Below are 21017 nucleotides of genomic sequence, written 5' to 3' on the forward strand. Positions count from 1 at the left end.
GAGTGGGGATTTTGCAGTGTCCTTCCCCTGCCATGCCCACCAAACCACCCCCCACCAAACCATGCCCACAGAACCAGGAGGGAAAATTTTTGAATTTCACCCCTGTCTGCAAGGAATATAAATCCTTCCATTCCCCACCATCCAGTCACAGCTGAAGAAGCTTCTTGGATGAGAAGCAAAACACCTTCAAAGGAAAACAAGGGAGTTCAGTTGCCTCCTGAAAAAACACCTTTTATGGACAACTCTGGCCTGGATGGCGAGAATCTCCAGAGACATTTGTGTTGCAATGATCTGATGTAGCTTTCATTACTTTCCTCTCTTACCCACTCGACCCTGCCTTCCATATTTTGTATAATTATCCAGCTGCAAAGCAAGTTCAATAAAAAATGACAATGCAGGGCTGTGTGAATTTCAGCCCCCAATGTCTTTAACTTCTAAGACTGATTAGAGAAGCCAGGAGCACATCAAAGCAAGATGAGGAGGCTGGGTGCTTAGTTTGAGCCTCCTTGATGTGAGCTGTTCTCCCAAGCTTCTGAGGGGCTTTAGGAACTGATTGCCATTAATAAGAAGTCATTGGGAAAAGAATGGTGAGGAATTAATTCCCACTATTGTCGTGGCCTCCTGCAGCGTATGCTTTTCACTTTGTCACTTCTTCCTTTCTAGAATAGCTGGAGAGCTCAAGAGTCTTTTCTGAATATTCCCATCCTCTCCTGCCTTCTGCTGCCCGAGATTGTCTTCAGATGTGGATGTTTATTGTTATTTAAAATGACCCATATAGAACATCTGCAAAAGCAGGTCGCTTGGTGAGCTGTTTGTAATAGACAGCAACACTGAAACTGTTGTAAAACAACTGCAAAATCCATACAAGAAAGTCAAAAGTAGAAACAGAAACAGAGTCAACAGAGTTGGAAGTAGACCTTGGAAGTCTTCTAGTACAACACCCACTGTTGCAGATACACATTAACAGAGTCAGAAGGGACCTTGTAGGTCATTTAGTCCAACCTCCCTGTTCAGTAATGGGCGGCCAAAATTTTTACTGCCACACTGTGGGTGTGGCTTATTTTGTGGATGTGGCTTGCCAGGCATGTGACCAGGTGGGAGTGGTTTGAACAATCATCATCGTTCAAGTGAACTGTTAAGTCCTCAACTTACAACCTCACCAGTGTTGCAAGGGGTGACAATTTGCTTCACGTTTCCCGTGCTCTCCTTCCTGGGTCGCCCCCTGCCTCAGGCTGGGTAGCGAGGCGAACGGGTGCCAATCAGCTGTTGAGAAAAGACAGGGGAGGAAATGGGCCCCCTGCAACTCCTGACGGGGCTGGTCTCCCTGCCACTTTCTGAGGAGGAGGAGAAGGAGGAGGATGGGAGAGGGGGATTGTAAAATATCAGAAAGCTGAGGAAGAGTTACATGGTCATTATTGCCGCACAAGGCCTTCTCATCTCAGCTGCGGGCAGAGCGAGGGATTTGCAAGGGGAAAAGACCACATCCCAGACTGCTATGGCTCGGCTCGGTTTAGCTCCCCCTTTTTCCCCTGCTGCTGCTGCTGCTATGCATTCCTTGCTTTTTTTCTCTTTCCTCCTACCTGGCCCCAGGAGGTGGCTGCTGAGATTGGAGGGGAGCCCGACAGGAGAGAGGGAAGCTTGTCCAAGGCCAGGAAGGAGGAAAGAGGAAAAAAGCGAGGAGTGGAGATGCAGCAGCAGGGAAAAAAAGGAGAGCTGAGCCGAGACCGGTAATCCCAGAAGTGACTGCTGCTGGTCAGCTGGTGTTGGGCCCGCAGCTTCATTTCCATTGGTGGAACTGCATTCCACCCCATCCTGCCTGCTGCCCACCCCTGCCCCTGTCCAAGCAAACTGACACCATTTCTGACAGATTGCAGTCTAGTCTTTTCTTGAACGTTTCAAGTGATGAAACTCCCACAATTTCTGAAGGCAACTTCTGTTCCATTGGTTGAGTGTTCCCACTGTCAGAAAAATTCTCCTTATTTCCAGGTTGAATCTCTCCTTGATTAGTTCCATCCATTGATCCTTGTCTGGCTTTTGGGTGCTTTGGAAAATAGCTTGACCCTCCCCACCAATCTCTGTGACAGCCCCTCTAATATTCGAAAACTGCTATCATATCTCCTCTGGTCCTTCTCTTCACTAGACTAGCCATGCAAAGTTCCTGCAACTGTTCATTTTGTGGTTTAGTCTCCAGTCCCCTAGTCATCTTGGTTGCTCTTCAGTGCACTTTTTCTAGAGTTTCAACATCTTTTTTTATAGTGGTGACCAAAACAACTGAAGCAGAAGACCTTATACTTCTTTTAAAAAATCTCCACTGATGAAGCATCCACAATGGATGGAGCCTTGGTGGCGCAGAGGTTAGAGTGCAGTACTGCAGGCTATTTCTGCTGATCACCGGCTGCCTGCAATTTGGCAGTCTGAATCTCGTCTGGCTCAAGGTTGACTCAGCCTTCCATCCTTCCAAGATGAATAAAATGAGGACCCAGATTGTTGGGGTCAAGAGGCTGACTATAAATCACTTAGAAAGAGATGTAAAGCGCTATAAAGCAATAGCACATACACTTATATACTGCTTCCCAGTGTTTTACAGCCCTCTCTAAGCGGTTGACAGAGTCAGCATCTTGCCCCAACAATCTGAGTTTTCCTTTTACTGACCTTGGAAGGAGGGAAGGCTGAATCAAACTTGAACCAGCAAGATTTAAACTGCCAAATTGCAGGCAGCCTGCAGTCAGCAGACGTAGCCTGCAGTACTGTACTCTAAGCACTGCGCCACTTAAAATAGTGACTTCCATGTTGTTTTGCTGGCACCAATGTGGTTGGCCATGGATTGTGACCCCCTTCCCCCACCCCAGCCTTACATAACCAAGGTGGTGCAGTGGGTAGAGTGCAATACTGCAGGCCACTAAAGTTGACTGCTAAATCTGCAGGTCAGCGGTTCAAATCTCATCACCGGCTCAAGGTTGACTCAGTCTTCCATCCTTCTGAGGTGGGTCAAATGAGGACCCGGATTGTGGGGGCAATTGGCTGGTTCTGTTAAAAAGAAGTGCTATTGCTAACATGTTGCAAGCCGCCCTGAGTCTAAGGAGAAGGGTGGCAAAAAAGAGAAAAGAAATCAAATAAAAAGAAATTGAATTGAATCAGCCCGGGAATTCCCCTGAATTATGGTTTTCTTTTTCCTGGATTTTAAAATTTCCTTCAAAGTGAAAAGCAGCAGGCATTTGGGTGGATCCCACTTCCTGGTTTTATGTTAATTCCACTCCATTTTATGAAAAAGGTGCAGGCGGGTAGCTGTGCCGCATGAATTTGTACTTGTTATGCTACAATATAGGGGGACAAAGCCGAGTGATTGTTAACTGTATCGTTTGCCTTCTGGGTGGCCTTAAATGCTGATGCTTCTTTTTTTGTTTCTAATTTGCGGAAAAACCCAGCGTTTAAAAGCAGGCAAATGAAATGATTCAGAAAGAGGTCAGGGAGGAAGAGGTTATTATACAAAATGAGTCTCGGGGGAACTTCTGAAAGAAATAGTGTGATTAATGCCACCACACGAATAATACCAATTGCAACACTCACAGACTGTCCTCAAAAGCCTCACTTTGAAATTAAAAAAAAAAAACTTGGCATAATTACTGCGAGTTTGCTGTCAAGTCTATTTTGTTTCTTTACCCTTCTTTTCATGCTAACTTTTTGCAGAGAGAGGCTGCTTCAAGGCCAGCTTGGCCAACTCCTCAAAAGTAGCCACTTCGGAAGGATGCCAGCTTCTCTTCAAGAGGAAAAATAGCATTTATTTGCTTTATTATTAGAGTTGGGCGGTACCCTGCAGGTCATCTAGTCCAACCCCCCACTGGTGCAGGAGACCCTACATCACACTAACCCAATAGCAGTCCAGTCTTTTCTTGAAGGTCAGTAGTGTTGAAGCATTCACCACCTCTGCAGGCAAGCTGTCCCACTGGTTGATCGCTCTCACAGTCAGAAAGTTCCTCCTTATTTCCTGATTGAATCTCTCCTTGGACAGCTTCCAACCGTTGCTCCTTGTCTGGCTCTCTGGCGCTTTGGAAAATAATGTGACTCCCTTCCTCCCTGTATTTGAAGCATGCTATCATGCCCCCCCCCCCCCCCGGACTTCCTCTTTGCTAGACTATCCATGCCCAGTTCTTGCAACCTTTCCTTGTATGTTTTAGTTTCTAGTCCCTTTATCATTCTCGTTGCTCTCCTCTGCACTTTCCCTAGAGTATCAACGTCTCTTTTGTAGTGTGGTAACCAAAACTCAATGCAGTACTCCAGGTGTGGTCTAACTAGGGCATTGTAGAGTGGTATTAGCACCTCCCTTGTCTTGGAGTGTATTCCTCTGTTGATGCAGCTCAAAATTGTGTTGGCTTTTTTAGCCGCTGCTGCACATTGTTGGCTCATGTTTAGTTTGTTTTCCACTAAGACGCCAAGATCTCTCTCACATTCACTGCTGTTGAGAGTGTTTTCACCCAGTTTGAATGCGTGTTTTGGGTTTTTCTTATTTAGGTGCAGGATCCTACTTTTCTCTGCATTGAACTTCATAGTAATAGCATTTAGACACCGCTTCACAGTGCTTTACAGCCCTCTCTAAGCAATTTACAGAATCAGCATATTGCCCCCAACCATTTGGGTCCTCATTTACCCACCTTGGAAGGATGGAAGGCTGCGTCAACTTTGAGCCTACTGAGATTCGATCTGCCCAACTGCTGGCAGCCAGTGATCAGCAGCATTAGCTTGCAGTACTGCACTCTAACCACTGAGCGACCGAGGCCCCTTCTTTGGCAGCATCCAACCCTCCCAGCTGTCTCCCAGAGCCAGCGAGAACCAAGGATCCCCTGTTGATCATGGCCATGTTTTTCCTGTGAGTTTATGGAGTCCATGGGTTGCAATTGTAAAAGGAGCAGGATGGGCAGAACTAATGAAGTCTAACTTGAGGGCAAGAGTTTGAGTATGGGATGCTATCCTCCAGGGCAGTGGTCCTCAAGCTTTCTGGCTTTGTGCACCTGTGGAGGAGGAGGAGGAGGAGGAGGAGGAGGAGGAGGAAATGGTTCTATGTGATCACCAGACATGCGCACAGTTCCATTTGCGCGAGTGGTGTGTACTCATGTCAGCATTTGAATCCAAAGTATGGTGTACATTTTGCCATCGCGTCCACCTCTGCCTGTCAGGGCCGTCTGCTAAAGGGTTGGTTTGCAATTTGAGACTCTGGTGCAGTAGTGGTGGGAGCACAGGCTGATTTATTTATTTATTTATTTATTTATTACTTAGATTTGTATGCCGCCCCTCTCTGAAGACTCGGGGCGGCTCACAACATGTAAAAAACAAATCATAAGCAATCAAACAGATGTAAAATATTTAAATATTTAAAAAACCCCATATGCTAACAGTCACAGACACAGACATACCATGCATAAAGTAAACGTGCCCAGGGGGAGATGTTTCAGTTCCCCCATGCCTGACGGCAAAGGTGGGTTTTAAGGAGTTTACGGAAGGCAGGAAGAGTAGGGGCAGTTCTAATCTCCGGGGGGAGTTGGTTCCAGAGGGCCGGGGCCGCCACAGAGAAGGCTCTTCCCCTGGGGCCCGCCAACCGACATTGTTTAGTTGACGGGACCCGGAGAAGGCCCACTCTGTGGGACCTAATCGGTCGCTGGGATTCGTGCGGCAGGAGGCGGTCTCGGAGATATTCTGGTCCAATGCCATGAAGGGCTTTAAAGGTCATAACCAACACTTTGAATTGTGACCGGAAATTGATCGGCAACCAATGCAGACTGCGGAGTGATGGTGAAACATGGGCATACCTAGGTAGGCCCATGACTGCTCTCGCAGCTGCATTTTGCACGATCTGAAGTTTCTGAACACTTTTCAAAGGTAGCCCCATGTAGAGAGCATTACAGTAGTCGAACCTCGAGGTGATGAGGGCATGAGTGACTGTGAGCAATGAGTCCCGGTCCAGATAGGGCCGCAACTGGTGCACCAGGCGAACCTGGGCAAACGCCCCCCTCGCCACAGCTGAAAGATGTTGTTCTAATGTGAGCTGTGGGTCGAGGAGGACGCCCAAGTTGCGGACCCTCTCTGAGGGGGTCAATAATTCCCCCCCCAGGGTGATGGACGGACAGATGGGATTGTCCTTGGGAGGCAGAACCCACAGCCACTCCGTCTTATCCGGGTTGAGCTTGAGTCTGTTGACACCCATCCAGGCCCCAACAGCCTCCAGGCACCGGCACATCACTTCCACCGCTTCGTTGACTGGGCATGGGGTGGAGATGTAAAGCTGGGTATCATCCGCATATTGATGATACCTCACCCCATGTCCTTGGATGATCTCGCCCAGCGGTTTCATGTAGATGTTGAATAGCAGGGGGGAGAGGACCGACCCCTGAGGCACCCCACAAGGGAGAAACCTAGGAGTCGACCTCTGGCCCCCCACTAACACCGACTGCGACCGGCCAGAGAGGTAGGAGGAGAACCACTGAAGGACAGTGCCTCCCACTCCCAACCCCTCCAGCCGGTGCAGAAGGATACCATGGTCGATGGTATCGAAAGCCGCTGAGAGGTCAAGGAGCACCAGGACAGAGGATAAACCCCTGTCCCGGGCCCGCCAGAGAAGTTTGGAGAAGTGATGGAGAAGTTTTGTCCAGAATGGTATAAGGTCTCCTGCTTGAGTCATGCGTTAGACTAGAAGACCTCCAAGATCCATTCCAGCTCTATGAGTATGTTTTTGGCTTTAAAATTAAAGACTGAGTAAGAAGAGAGCAATTCAGAAGGCTTCCTTCAAGATGTCAAAGGGATTTCTGAATTAAATAGGCAAAGAATTCCCAAATCACAAAGATAGGGGTTATTTCCTGCAGCTAACAAAGGTTAAGGGGTTGAACAGATTTCCTTTCCTTTCCCCTTCTTCCATTCCTTTCCTCCTTTCCTTTCCTTTCCCCTTCTTCCATTCCTTAACTTCTTTCCTTTCCTCCTTTCCTTTCCTTTCCCCTTCTTCCATTCCTTAATTCCTTTCCTTCCCTTCTTTCATTTCCCCTTCCTATTCCCTTTCCCCTCCTCCTTCCAGAGGGACATTCTGTTTGGATAAAAGTGTCCTTGTGGAGCTATGATGAATTTAAAAAAAAAAAAATCTATAGTGCACAGGCTTTTGGGTGGAATCATAAAGACAACAAATTAGAAAGCCAGGAAACTCACTAATAGTTTTGAATGGCATGAGATATCTCTAGTCTCTAACACACACACACATACACACCTATCTGTACGCATATCAGCGAAAGCAGCAGATCAGGGGACGGGGATGGGGGGGGGATTGGGAGAAGATTTCTGCAGAAGGAGAAAACAGGCTGAGATTAGGTTCTCCAGGTAAGGTGGGAGAAAGGGATTCAGTCATTGTCTTTACACAAAAATAGGTCATTAATACCATCTGTGACAAAATGCATCACCATCACACTTGCAGCGAGGAAGAGCGAAGGCACAGCATTTGCTCCCTGGGGCGATGAGTCACAAGGTTTGGGGGCCTTTATTTACTCAGAAAGCATCGCATTCATTTCAAGGCCTAGCATAAAGCAGATTGCCGCATTGTTTATTCATCGCTGTTCCATTCTGGAGATGGTAGATGGGTTGCTAAGAGTTGCAAGTGATGAATCAACCTCTACTAATAGTCATAAGGGCCTCGACTGCCGTGCGCAGAGAACAGGTGCTGCTCTCTCTCTTTGTAAGGGTGGAGGGAGTGATGGGCTCCTTTGGGTACAGCTAGGAACGCAGTACCGGGAGAAAAAATTTAGTCAGGTCCACACAACCAGTAGAAAAAAATTGAATTTTTTTCTTTTTTCCCCTTCTGGGCTCTGGGCATGTTTTTCCTATTGCAGTAAATGAGGTTGAATGTGTATAATTTTAGAAAAGCTATGCGTGCGTACAGTTTATATAGTAGATAATGTGCCTGTGTATAATATGTATGTAGACATATGGCATATATACATAGAATTAAATAGTATATTTTGGATATTCAGTAATAGTAAATAGGGAAATTGTATCTCTGGCCGGTTGCTGGGATACATGAGACTGGAGTTTCCTCTCTCTGGTCCAACACCGGTTCAAAACTTGGCCCAATAGTAGTAACTGTGAGAAGGATATTGGGAATCCTGGTGGACAATCACTTCGGTTGTCTTTTGAAAAAGCACCTTTGGGACACCGCCCATACCTTTTTTTGCTTTTATTGTTATCAAGCTCACCCCCCTTATAATATGCAATTGGAATTTACCTTCCTATATCTTCAACTAATTATTCTGTGGTCTGTGCTGTAGAACAATGGAAAACTTTTGTTTTTTACTTTCTTTGATATGACAGCCCTCCAAATATTTCATTTTTTTTTCTTGGTTCCTTTTTCAAGGGAAAGTACATTTAATTTCTTCAAACATTGTGTTCTGTCCCAGTGATGAGCTCCCCCCCAAGAAATAGTCCCCCACACACTGATTTTACAAGATTTAAGCATGTAATTCTAATATTTTAGGAGCAGGAAGGTTTGGATTTAGAAATCCAGCAAAAAACCAAGAAATAAGTCTGTTTGGTGCCAGCTGATAATTAGAGTCCAGTCAGAAACCAAAACTCTCAGATATTTTCTTTGATCACACAACTCTCATCAACTGACTCACTCTGAGTTGGCAGGAAGCCTGGGGAGAATGAGCCCAACTCCTCAGTTCGTAATTCATCATTGAAATAATAATATCCCAAGAGAGAAATCCGAATGGACATCTGGAACATAACGAAAGTTGACTTCCACATTGAAGCATCACATGGCTCAACCTGAAATAGCCTAAGGGCATGGCCTATTGTTCTAGAGATCTAGTCATGCAGAGATCTCCTCTTGCTTATAGCCACTCGTGCCTTCTGGCAACTCTATGTACCCTAGCATCAAGAAGAGGCTCCTCCTCTTCTCCTAGTCACTCATGTGCACTTCGGGAGGTGCAGAAAGCCCAGGTTGGCTTTCAGCCTCTGACACCACATCCTCTCTGACCTCCTGGCTATCAGACCTGGGTGCCAGGTGCATGGGTCTAAGGTACCAGCCCACGCCCGTTTCTTGATCCTCAGGATCTGTGACCAGATGGTCCACAACACAGAGATCGCCAACCTTTTTTTCCTTGGGTGCCGAAAGAGCATGGGCAAGTGCTATCGTGGAAGCATGAGTGCCCACAACCATAATCCAATGCCTGGGGAAGGCGAAAACAGATTCTCCTGCTCCCTGGAGGCCCTCTGGAGGCTGGAAACGGCCTATTTTCCAACTTCTGATGGGCCCAGTACGCTCAGGTTTCGCCCTCCCCAGGCACCAAAGGCTTCCCTGGAGCTGGGTAAAAACGTCTCCCCCACCCCCCTTGAGGCTCAGTAGAAGCCAAAAATGCTCTCCCAGAGCCTCTATGAGACAAAAATCAGCTGGCCGGCACACACATGCATGTTGGAGCTAAGCTAGGGCAACAGCTTGGGTGCCAGCAGATATGGCTCTACGTGCCACCTATGGCATCTGTGCCATAGGTTCGCCATCACTGGTCTATAGGATTTAATTTCTAGTCCATGGAACAACTGGATGTCTAATTGGTGTGGTCAAGAAAAATGAAGGCTGCAGCTTTAATAGTGCAATCATAGCTCTGTTCGGTTTTTTAAAATATGTGATGCACATAAAAACCAGAAATTTGATCCTACCACACCATCTTGGCTTGTTTGACCACACCCTGCAGACAACCACTTCCTTGTGGTCTCTTCTTTATTCCAACTTCTCTGAATGCTTGTTAAAGTTTGAGTCTATGAAAGTGTGACAGTATGTGTGATGGATCTTACAAATTCATGTAAAATAGAAGGATTAGTTCCTTTGCTTGAGAAACTGTACTCCAATTGCTGCAAGCTAAAATTGTCTCATATTCAATTTGCAGCTCATCCTAAGGATCTTTGTCATATGTATTATCATCAAACCAAGTATCTCCCTTGTATTTATCCTTTAGGTTTTCTCAAGCCTTTGAAAACAGAAGAGAAGGTCTTAGAAAATCTTTAATCTGATTGACCGAGAGGGGTTAGGTTACGGGAAAGTTGGCACTTGGAAGCTTTCACTTTAGTCTTCTACTGCCCCAAAGAAAGAACCAACCTATTCTCCAAATTACCAGACGGTGACAAGAAGCAATCTGAAACCAAGGAGAAATTTTCTAGCAGTCAGAACAATTAACCAGTGGAATGGCTTGTCTTCAGACATTTTGGAGGCTCTGATACTAGAGGCTTTTAAGAAGGGATTGGACAGCCATTTGTCCAGAACACTATAGCTTGCCCTGCTTCATCAGGGGATTCGCCTATAAGACCTCCAAGGTTCCTTCCAACTTTTTCCTGTTATTTCTCAACTACCATATTTTTCAGTGTATAAGATGCAGCCTTTCCCTTCCTAAAAGAGGCTGATAATTTGGGTGCATCTTATACTCTGAATGTAGCTTTTTTCTTGTTTTTTCCAGCACTAACTAGCTGCTAACAATCTTCCAGCTCTTATCTTTCAGGCTCTTTCATTGCAACTCTCTGTGAAGAATGTTTTTCAAGCCCTAAGTATTTGCAGGGTTCTTTTCATTGCTCTAACTTGCTCAGACTGTTTCTTTGCAGGTGCTAATGATGTTCCCAGCTCTTACTGGCTTGCAAACTCTTTCACTGTTACTCTCTCTGAAGAAGGTTTTTAAAGCCCTAACCAGGGGATAAAATAATGTGCTGAAGCTGATCAGACTAAGGACGCTGGCCAGATGGATACCTGGTAAGCAGATTCTTTTCCCTATGTTCCTCCCAAAAAACTAAGGTGCGTCTTATATTCCAGTGTGTCTTATACTCCAAAAATACAGTAAGTATGAAATATTCTGCTAGAATTAGGCATATTTTCAGCATTTCCTTAATCCTATCAAATAATGTGATAAATGTGTTCTGGCAAACTTTGCTCCTGACAAAGCCATATAGATCTCTGGAGTAATCACTGCATTGTTTTCAAGATCAATTCCCTCTGCACTATAATCTTTCCAGTATTAGACCAGCTGATTTCTAGCTCCCCTTGTCCTCCTTTTCATCCTTTTTAAAGACAGATCTGGGCCATTTTCTGCTCAGTTCATTTTCTCCAGGACTTCTAAAATATCTGTATATAAAATATACAGGTACAGTGGTACCTCAAGATACGAACCCCTCGTCTTACAAACAACTCGTGATACGAACCCGGGGTTCAGAAAAATTTTGCCTCTTCTTACGAACTTTTTTCGAGTTACGAACCGGCGTTCGGAGACTGCTGGGAAGCCGCGCGGCTGTTTTAAAAGGTGACAGCCGGGCGGCGGGGCTGCCCAGAAGCCTCCCGAACGCCGGTTCGTAACTCAAAAAAAGTTCGTAAGAAGAGGCAAAATTTTTCTGAACCCCGGGTTCGGTTCGGGAGGTTGCTGGGAAGCCCCCCAGCCCGGCTGTCACCTTTTACAACAGCCGCGCGGCTTCCCAGCTGTCTCCCGAAGCCGAACGCCAAACCCGAACTTCCACGTTCGGCGTTCGGAGACAGCTGGGAAGCGGCGCGGCTGTTTTAAAAGGTCGCAGCCGGCCTGGGGGGCTTCCCAGCACCCCCCCAAACCCCAAACTTTTGCCGAACTTCCGGGTTCGGGGTTCGGGGTGGTGCTGGGAAGCCCCCAGGCCGGCTGTCACCTTTTAAAACAGCCGCACGGCTTCCCAGCAGTCGCCGAACGCCGTTTTTTTGTGGGGGGTTTTTTTGGTTGCACGGATTAATTGACTTTACATTGTTTCCTATGGGAAACAATGTTTCGTCTTACGAACCTTTCATCTTACGAACCTCCTCCTTGCACCAATTAAGTTCGTATCATGAGGTATTACTGTATTCTAAATATACCGTGGTACCTCTACTTAAGAACTTAATTCTTAGGCTCTTAAGTAGAAAACTTTGTAAGTAGAAGCAATTTTTTCCATAGGAGTCAATGTAAAAGCAAATAACCCATTAGGAAAGAAATAAAAGCTTAGAATTTGGGTGGGAGGAGGAGGAGGAAGAGGAGCAGGACAGTGCAAGTGCCCAGAGAAAGGAACATGCTCTGTTCGCTCTGGACTGCCAAAGCCTCCTTAAGCACCACCAAAAGGCTCCTCTGGCAGCCCAGAAAAGCCTGAGATGGCCGGGATTAAAGGAGGAACGGCAGGAAACTGGCCGGGCCTTCATGCCGCTCTCAAATTTCCTGGGAAATTTTTCCAGGCTCAGGTTCTTAAATAGAAAATGGTTCTTAAGAAGAGGCAAAAAAATCTTGAACACCTAGTTCTTATCTAGAAAAGTTCTTAAGTACAGGTACCACTGTACAGGTATTCTAAAATACCTGTATATAAGGATTCAGCAGGTCCAACTGTCCACAAATTATTTTAAAACTTTAAGAAGTAGTTCCTCCCTCTTTCTTTTTCTTTCTTCCTCCCTCCCTCTTTCTCTCTCTCTTTCTCTCTCCCTCTTTCTCTCTCTCTTTCTCCCTCCCTCTTTCTCTCTCTCTCTTTCTCTCTCCCTCCCTCTTTCTCTCTCTCTTTCTCCCTCCTTCCCTCTTTCTCTCTCTCTTTCTCCCTCCCTCTCTCCCTCTTTCTCTCTTTTTCTCCCTCCCTCTCTCCTCTTTCTCTCTCTCTTTCTCCCTCCCTCTGTCCCTCTTTCTCTCTCTATTTCTCCCTCCCTCCCTCTCTCTCTTTCTCCCTCCCGCTCCCTCTCCCTCCAGACAAACATGTTTCCATTTGTCTCAAGCTTCATTAGTTTGTTTGACAACACATTTGAAAATAGGAGGAATTCTGTAGCCCCGCCTTTTGCTAGCTGGGGAATTCTGGGAGTTGAAGTCCACAACTGTTAAGTTTGAAAAGACTGAGAAACAGGTTTAGACACTAGGATTATGTTACCTTCACTAAGCAGAAACTCCCTTCATTTCTTCCCCAGCCTCATCTCCTTTTGAACCTTTGCCTTCTCCGATACCTTCTTTATAATTCCTCGTTCTCCTGACTTTTCCTGAGTGATCTGACCTTCTTTCTATTTGCTGTGTGGAGCCCCCCTTCCTACCAGTTATTAAAATCGCTGTGCAGACACATGGGAATTCTCTGTGGTTTTCTAATTTTTAAAATGCTTTTATTCTGTTTTACACAAGTACTGTTCATATTGAAAATTCAGAAATGCCAATTAAATGAGGAAGGATTCCTAAATAATTGGTTTACGTGCATCAAGTCGAATCGGGGGGAAATATGCAGGGCTGATTGAGTGTTGGTAAAAAGAACTTCCTCAACTAATTGATTTAAAATATTGTGCTTGTATCTGTAAAACACGCTGAACGTGATGAGTTTTTAATCTGGGCTGGATCCTTTGGTGGTTTAGCATGTTGTGTGAACCCAATCCATTCTGTCAGCTCATGGTGCGGTATCTGTCTGCCTGTGTCTACCTATGAGGGTTATCCGGAAAGTAAGGTTACAAGACACGTAGCTTACGCGGAGAATGTTCATGGGGGAAGTTGGTATTACCATCATGTAGTGGGAACTGCCATACGCCATCTGAATGCTAAGGGCACAAATGGGATACTTTACCAGAAGAAACCTCTACTCCTCCACCCACAACAGAATACTCTATGCCAGTGTTTCCCAACCTTGGCAATTTGAAGATATTTGGACTTCAACTCCCAGAATTCCCCAGCCAACGAGTGCTGGCTGGGAAATTCTGGGAGCTGAAGTCGATATATCTTCAAGTCGCCAAGGTTGGGAAACACTGCCCTACACAACTAGATTTACAATCCTAGGTTTAGAAAGCTTAGAACTATGTCACCTTAAACACGACCTAACCTTGCCCATAAAATCATCTGTTACAATGTCCTTCCTGTCAATGACTACTTCAGCTTCAATCACAACAACACAGGAGCACACAACAGATAGAAACTTAAAGTAAACTGCTCTAAACTCAACTGCAGGAAATACGGTTTTAGTAACCGAGTAGTTGATGCCTGGAACTCACTACCAGACTCTGTAGTATCATCGCCTAACCCCCAAAACTTTACTCTTAGACTTTCCATTGTTGACCTTTCCCGATTCCTAAGAGGTCAGTAAGGGATGTGCATAAGTGCACCAGTATGCCTTCAGTCCCTTGTGCTAATGTTTCTTTTTTACTAGTATCATGTATATAAATCATAGAATCAGAGTTGGAAGGGACCTCAAGGGTCATTGGATCCAACCCCCTGCTCAATGCAGGATTCACTAAACCATCCCAGAAAGATGACTGTCCAGTCTGTTTGAAGACCTCCAGTGAAGGCAAACCCACCACCACCTGTGGCAAACTGTTCCAGTGGTTTATCACCCTTACTGTTAGAAAGTTTTTTCTCACATCTAATCTAAATCTACTCCCTTGCAGTTTCATTCCATTGTTTCTAGTCCTTCCATGAGCTAATGAGAACAATGCTGATCCCTGTGCTCTGTGACAGCCCTTCAGATATTTGTAGACAGCTATCAAGTCTCCTCTCAGTCTTCTCCTTTGCAGACTAAACATCCCTAGATCCTTTAACCTGGGGGTTGGGACCCCTTTGGGGGTTGAACGACTGTTTCACAGGGGTCACCTAAGACCATGGGAAAAGGCAACTTTCGTGTTAGGAACTAAAGCTTCTATTCTGGCGCCTTGGAACATATTTTTACAATCTGACCAATCAGCTGTTTACAGTGGGGGTGTCCCACTGCCCTTCCTGCCAATCAGCTTAAAGATTTGTTGGGAGAATTGGTGCTAGACTTATGGTTGGGGGTCACCACAACATGAGGAACTGTATTAAGGTGTCGTGGCATTAGAAAGGTTGAGAACCACTGAACCGTTCCTCATAGGACATGGCTTCCAGACCACTCACCATCCTTGTAACTCTCCTTTGAACTTGCTCTAGTTTATCAATGTCCTTTTTACATATTATATCTTTGTATATCACCAGCACATACTTGACAAAATAAACAAATAAAATCAGTCAGTCAATCAATAGGATTAGAAGAAGAAACCAAACTGTTCGAGTGTCTTTACAGTCCTAATAATACGAAAGTCCCTTCCTTTCTCTCTCTTTCCTTTGAAGATGCTTGTTATCAGTGGCAAAACACAGACCAGACTGGCAAGTATACATCATCTCTTGGAAGAACCGAGGCTGCTCTGATGGTGCCCGGGCAGAAACAAGCTTGGGTGCCCTTTACACAAAGTGGCCGATCAATGAGTGAGCCATTTGACCTTTGCAAATGCTGATGGAAATAAAGGCCAATTCCCATCTCCTCCCTCAGTATGTGCTGCAAATTCAGCCTGAAGGATGCAGCACTTATTCTGGTAGCCAGAAGTTCAACCAAAGAGAACAGAGCTGGAAGGGATCTTAGAGGTCTTCTAGTCCAATCCCCTGCTCAAGCAGGAAACCTCATACCATTTGAGACTGGTGACTGTCTAGTTTTTTTTCTTAAAAACCTCCAGTGATGAAGAAGTACCCACAACGTCTGGTGGCAAGCTGTTCCACTGATTAATTGTCCTCACAGTTAGGAAGTTTCTCCTTCACTCCAAGTTGCTTCTCTCTTTGGCTAGTTTCCAACCATTGTTTCTTGTCCTGCCTTCTGGTGCCTTGGAAAATAAGTTGACCGCGTCTTCTTTGTGGCAGCCCCTCAAATACTGGAAGACTGCTATCTGGTCACCCCTAATTCTTCTTTTCTCTGAACTAGCCAAATGCAGTTCCTGCAAATATTGAGGGACGTGTGACCCAATTTAAGCAATATCATCCAGGCTAGTGGGTAGGGGGTTTGTTCCCTCAGAGTGAGGATATACCCTCACTCTGTAATGAATGATCTGCAAATAACCATTGAGCTCAGAGAACACCCAGGGCTCCACAAATTGATTTTTAAAGGGGAACTATTTATTTATTTATTTTATTTATATGTTAGGACTGTCCATATCTATTCTGCCCTTATACTATTTCCTGTATTTTATCTTAGGATGGATATATGTTTATCCCAGGCATGTTTACATTCAGTTCCTGTGGATTTATAAGCCATGTCTGCTGGAAGTTTGTTCCAAGCATCTACTACTCTTTCAATAAAATAATATTTTCTCACGTTACTTCTAATCTTTTCCCCAACTAACCCCAGATTGTGCCCCCTTGTTCTTGTGTTCACTTTCCTATTAAGAACACTTCCCTCCTGAACCTTATTTAACCCTTTAACATATTAAAATGTTTCAATCATGTCCCTCCTTTCCCTTCTGTCCTCCAGACTAGACAGATTGAGTTCATGAAGTCTTTCCTGATAGGTTTTATGCTTAAGACCTTCCACCATTTGTGAAGCCCATCTTTGGACCCGTTCAATTTTATCAATCTCTTTTTGTAGGTGAAGTCTCCAGAACTGAAGACAGAATTCCAAATGGGGTCTCACCAGCGCTCTATATAGCGGGATCACAATCTCCCTCTTCCTGCTTGTGATTCCTCTAGCTATGCAGCCAAGCATCCTACTTGCTTTCCCTACCGCCTGACTGTACTGTTCACCCATTTTGAGACTGTCAGAAATCACTACCCCTAAATCCTTCTCTCCTGAAGTTTTTGCTAGCACAGAACTGTCAATACAATACTCAGATTGAGCATTCCTTTTGCCCAAGTGCATTATTTTACATTTGGAAACATCAAACTGCAGTTTCCATTGCTTTGACCACTTATCTTCTTGGCCTTATAATGGAGACCACAGGACCAGCTCCTACTTCTGGCCCAACTCTGATGCTCAGCAAGCTGAAACATAGCTGGTGGCCGCCCCTCCCCCTTTATTCATGTATTTATAACCAATTCAGGCATCAATCTTTCAGCTGCCTATCGAGTCCTCTACTTCCCCATCAGGTAGGGTGGGTCACAGTGGGAATCAAAGACGTAAGAGAATGGCAAAACACTTTCCGTGTCCGTGGACTTTGTAAGCGATAGCATGGTTGTCTTAGCAACTTGAATCCCCCACGGGGAGCCAAATGGCCCTTTTTAAATAATGCATGGAACCAGGATCTCTGCCGCATAGCCACAGCGACACACCAGCGTGCTAAGAAAAGGGAAGAGGACATTAACAAGCTGACTCGGTCTGATGTAGTTGCGGTGAGGACATATGAGCAATCTTTATCATGAAATTGAAATGCTCCCAATTCCAAAGAGTTCCCACCTTCACTCAGGGGAATGCCACCAGGGTCAAAAGACTTTATGCCACCTAGCAAAGTAAACTTGAAAGCAATCAAAAGGGAAGGTCCCTATAGCAGGAGGGTAGTAATGGCAAACTTGGATGAAGAGGTTTGCCGTATTTTTCAGACTATGAGATGCACTGGAGTATAAGACACACCTTAGATCAGTGTATCCCATCCTTGACAACTTGAAGATATTTGGACTTCAACTCCCAGAATTCCCCAGCCAGTGAAAACACTGCCTTAGATTATGGGGAAGAATTTTTTTAAAAAAAAAAATTCATGGCCAAGACCCCATCTTGGCTAAAGTTACACCTAAACATACAAAGGTGTTAACCTATTCAATTGGTTCACTGTCTAATTGCCACCTATGTCTCTAGTGGTGTTTTCCAAACACCGTTATTTTTTAATTTAGATTTGTTAAGGATTAGGGAGCTATCCTGGCAATAAGAGCTGAATCTTCTTAATACCTTACATAATTGTATGTGAATATGATAATAGAACCATATAATCAGCATAAAGCAAGCTGTTAAAGTAAGTACAAAGGTACCTCTACCTAAGAACGCCTCTACTTAAGAACCTTTCTAGATAAGAACCGGGTGTTCAAGATTTTTTTTGCCTCTTCTTAAGAACCATTTTCTACTTAAGAACCCGAGCCCGGAAAAATTTCCCAGGAAATTTGAGAGCGGCACGAAGGCCCGGCCACCATTGTTTTTTGGGCTGGGGAGGCCCATCCTTGAAAGCCTGGCAGTTGTATTGCTTTGTCCACTTCTGTTAGCCAGGGTTCTTGAAAGGTTATTACATCAAATCCAGGGAAAAAGCGTGTTCATGGAAGAGAAATACCAGGGATGAAGAAGGTTTTCCATCAGTGCACTGCACACCAAGACAACTAGATACAAGAACAGTTTTTTCCTGAACGCCATCACTCTGCTAAACAAATAATTCCCTCAACACTGTCAGACTTTTTACTAAATCTGCACTTCTATTTCTACTAGATTTTTCTCATCATTCCTATCATCCTTTTCCTCCCCTTTTCCTCCCATTTTTATTAATATTGTTGCTTATTTGGCCCCTATGACAATCATTGTGTGTACCACATGATTCCTGACAAATGTATCTTTTTATTTTATGTACGCTGAGAGCATATGCACCAAGACAAATTCCTTGTATGTCCAATCACACTTGGCCAATAAAGAATTCTATTCTATTCTATTCTATTGTATTCTATCTTCCACTGTGCTTCATCCTTCAACTGCGCTTCAGCTGTCATAAGAAATAGGGGTGGGTGGGGGTAGGTGTTGGGATTTGGGAGGAGGAAAGTTTGCTGGAGGGGCCCAAGTAAGTTTTGTTTCTTCTGGTGAAGGCCGGAGGGAGTTTTGTTTCTCCTGGGAAGAGGGGTAGTTAGTGGTGGGCATTCCAAAAGCATGACACGACAGTGAAGATGCGCCCACCTGACGAAGATGGGCAATGGGGATTGGTTGTCTTGCCAACAAAGGGGTGCAATTGGGGTTACTTTGATAACTATTGTGCCTTTTCCCTCGGACTTTGCTTTGCTTTTGATACATTCACTTCTGATTTAGTAAAGTTCACTTTTGAAGTACAAAATGGACTCTGAGTTTTACTTTTCTTAAATACTGAGTGGAGCCATCCTGACAGTAGCCAGATGAGCTGTTTAAGAACATAAGAACCTAAGAAGAGCCCTGCTGAATCAGGCCAAAGCCCATCGAGTCCAGCATTCTGTGTCCCCCCAGGGGCCCATCAATTGTCCATGGGGCTCTTGAGTAGAAAAAGAAGTCAAAACCCTCCCTTTCCCTGGACCCCCAACAAATGGTACTCAAGGGAACCCTGCCTGCCTCAACCAACATAGAGGCGGCACATGGACATCCATTTCAATAACCATGGATACACTTGGCATCTATGAATCTGTCTAATCCTGACTTGAAGCTATCCAGGCTGACAGCTGTCACGACCCCTTCTGGAAGTGAATTCCATAAACCAATAATGCTCCAGGCCAGGCCTTCTTTCTCGACAAGGAACGTGGCCTCTTCATGTACAGGACTCTGGCCACCCAGCTGATTTTTCCCACTCCCTGGCTTTAAAACTGAGTGTTTCTGTTTGCTTGAAGTGATCTGTTTTTAGATGCAAGAGCTCATAGGCAGAGGAACCTCCTATATCAGCAATTCAGGGGAAATGGAAAACAAGAGAGAATGCCAATGATACGGCCCCGTTTCTCAGTTTATTGCCTTGTAATTTATACGTCGTGTTCTAGATGCAACATCCATCCCAATAACTCATCTTTTTCTTCAGGTAATTTGTATTTTCTAGCAAATCAAATCATGTTCAACAGCTCCAGACAAAGATTGTTCGGTTCTAATTCTGATCAAATTAGGCTGCTTTGATGTTTTATTGGAAAGCTCTTTTTCCTCTCTCTCTCTCACTCGGCTAAGCCACTTGAGTAAATTACATAATTACTACATTTCACTAAAAATATGGGTTTATACTAATTGTATTATGGATTCATTTCTTTGGAGGCTTGCCAGGTATGATTACGATCCCCCAGGATGCCTAACACCGAACTGCAGATGCAGAAAATTTAAACATTTATTATTACTGTTATTTTCAAAACAAAAAGCATGCGTTGTTTGGTCTATTAACTAGAAAAAAGGGGAAGGGGAAGGCATTTTGACTGCAGAAAAATAATAATAATCCCTTTCTGTAAGTTTTTTAATTGATTGGTACATTTCCTAGTTTTTTAATTGATTGATACATTTTTATTTTGACTTTTAATTGCATTTCAATTATGATTTCATGTGGGGTTTTTTCTTTATTTGCAGCCATCTTATAGAAATGACACACACACCCCACACACGTATATATACACACACACCAAGGGTGGATTGCCAATACCGCTGCTACCAATGCGCCGCACGCACAGTTTTGGTTCTTTTCCATACGTTTGCGCAGGATGCAAAAATGCGCTAAAAGAGATTTTGGTGATTTTATAAAATAATTGGTGAAATTTCTCTCTTGCTCACGTTCCTTTGCATGTGCACGAAGCAAAAATACACTGGGATGTGCATGCACACATGCAGGCAAGAGAACCGAAGCTGCGCATGTCGCACACCATCCACCATCATGCCGGTAGCAACCCACTAACCACACACACACACACATTTGGTGTCTTGACTAGACAATTAATAATAATAATAATAATAATAATAATAATAATAATAATAATAATAATAATTTATTAGATTTGTATGCTGCCCTTCTCTGAAGACTCGAGGCGGCTCACAACAATGATAAACAATGTACAAATCCAATATTTAAAAACACAATTTAAAAACCCTTGTAATAAAATAATCACAAAACCCAATCAAAGCATACATAAACCAAGATAGTTAGGGGATATGTCAATTTCCCCATGACTGGCGACAAAGGTGAGTTTTCAACAACTTGCGAAAGGCGAGGAGGGTGGAGGCAGTTTTGATCTCTAGGGGGAGTTGGTTCCAGAGGGCCGGGGCTGCCACAGAGAAGGCTCTTCCCCTGGGCCCCACAAGACAACATTGTTTAGTTTAGAAGGCCAACTCTGTGGGACCTAATCGGCCGCTGGGATTCGTGCAGCAGAAGACGGTCACGGAGGTATTCTGGTCCGATGCTATGTAGGGATTTGTAGGTTTATACTTTGCTGACAAGACACCAAAACCTCCTAGACATCGCATGTTTATTTTTGTGTACACACACACACACACACACACACACACACACACACACATGCAGAGTCTTTACAACAGATAAACCAACCCCCCCCCACACCACCCTCCCCCCAAAACCC

General features: G+C 44.6%; 1 protein-coding gene across 5 annotated transcripts in view; it reads right to left on the bottom strand.

Moving 5' to 3' along the window:
• The window catches only part of CHST8 (carbohydrate sulfotransferase 8), a 449531-nt gene that overhangs the window by 167015 nt on the left and 261499 nt on the right, over positions 1–21017 (bottom strand). The gene's annotated exons all lie outside the window — the stretch shown is intronic.

Source organism: Erythrolamprus reginae, chromosome 9 (genome assembly GCF_031021105.1).
Source record: "Erythrolamprus reginae isolate rEryReg1 chromosome 9, rEryReg1.hap1, whole genome shotgun sequence".
Classification (NCBI taxonomy): Eukaryota; Metazoa; Chordata; class Lepidosauria; order Squamata; family Dipsadidae; genus Erythrolamprus; species Erythrolamprus reginae.